The 1695-nt window shown below is 41.4% G+C and overlaps 1 protein-coding gene across 1 annotated transcript in view; it reads right to left on the reverse strand.

The window, feature by feature from the left end:
- LOC102813636 (chromosome unknown open reading frame, human C12orf56) overlaps positions 1 to 1695 on the reverse strand; it is an 87863-nt gene that overhangs the window by 85496 nt on the left and 672 nt on the right. The gene's annotated exons all lie outside the window — the stretch shown is intronic.

Here is a 1695-nt window from a genome sequence, read left to right on the forward strand (position 1 = left end):
GACGGCACATAACAAACCAACTATTCTGTCTATCACAGCTCTCAAAATTAAACTATAATTGTACAAAATGGACATTCAGTGTTACCAACAATGCTGAAATCTTAGGTTTGTTTAGCACATTTACAGATGTTACACATTTGACTCTGTGCGTGAACAATACATCTGGTACATAAAGTATGATCAAAGTTGTTATGCCTTCTTTTAGGGTTCTTGGTTTCAGTTGGCCGAAGGGAACTTTGGAGTCCTGGTGTGGCACTGTGGGTTAATGCGCTGGGCTGCAAAGTCATTTGAACTGCAAGGGCAGCAGTTCACATTCACCAGCCACTCCTCAGAAACCCTACACAGGATCGCTATGGGTCAGAACCGACCCTACAGCACTTAACAACAACAAAGGGAACGTCGCTATACTTTTCAGATTCTGATAACTTCAAAAGAAAGATACCTAATAACTTCTGAAGAATGTATATTGTCTCTTATGGGGGAAAGTAACATTATCCTAAAATTATTATTTGGTCAAATAATCAATGTTTACATTATAGAAATGGAAAAAACTTGATAGATAATGTGTTTTAAAACATTTGCTGGAGAAAGTTTTTTTTTTATTTAAATTTAGTTTAAGCGAATAGAATTTTGGTCATGGAAGAAAAGGTAGATTTTTACTTCCAACTTTTATTCACAGTAAAAAAGTAAAATAAATTTGCACCGAGTAAACAGAAATATATTTTTTCATTTAGTTATTTATATTTCTTAAGAATAAATTCAAAACAGCCTATGGCTCTCTTGGCAAAACAGCTCCACCAAGAGTTGTGCCAACCTTTCCCTGGGGGATGCACTCAGGCAAGGGAAGGAAAAAAAAAAAACAAAAACCAGGAGGCTAGACACCTGTCCCCAATGGAAAAAGGAATAACACACCTGGAGTGCACCTCAGACAAAGGGAGCCAATGGTGAAGGGGAGGAGGGGAGAGGGGGGAATAACCAGTAAGTGGAGAGGAGACTCTGCTTCCAATCTGCTGCTGGTTTATAGGGAAATCTATTTCTGGAGGGGAAAAAAAAAAAAAACTGGGACAAAGCTACCTAGTGTCAGATTCTATCTCATTCACGTCTCCGCTCTGATGATACTCCTTCCAGGAAGTTTTCCCAACGTGCCCTCTCCCAGTCTGGCTCAAGGAATCCGCCTGAGTTGCAAGGCACCCTGTGCACATCACATTAAGACATTCACTCATTCACTTTTTCATGCTAAGTCCCTAGTATCCTCTAAATGCTGGGGATAAACCAGTCAACAAGGCATTGACAGCACTTGTCATATGGCATTTATTTACACTGGCATTGGCATTCGGTCTCTCCCACAACCTCTTCTAGAGAAGAATCCGTTTCATTTTTGCATGCTCAGGAGGGAAAATAATACCTGGGAGTCCTGGTGTAGCGCTGTGGGTTAATGCGCCGGTCTGCAAAGCCGTTTGAACTGCAAGGTCGGCCGTTCAAGCTCACCAGCTGCTCCTTGGAAACCCTAAACGCTATGAGTCGGAATCTACTCGATTCGACGGCACTTGACAACAACAATATGGACTAGGTGCTTAATGAACGAAGGAAAGCCTTTACAATATATATATATATATATGGTAAGTTCTCACGCCGTGGCTCCACGCCTGGGGGAGAAGACAGGAGGAAGCTTGAGGGTGTGAGAAGCAAGAAAAA

Source organism: Chrysochloris asiatica, unplaced genomic scaffold, assembly GCF_000296735.1.
Source record: "Chrysochloris asiatica unplaced genomic scaffold, ChrAsi1.0 scaffold00033, whole genome shotgun sequence".
Lineage (NCBI taxonomy): Eukaryota > Metazoa > Chordata > Mammalia > Afrosoricida > Chrysochloridae > Chrysochloris > Chrysochloris asiatica.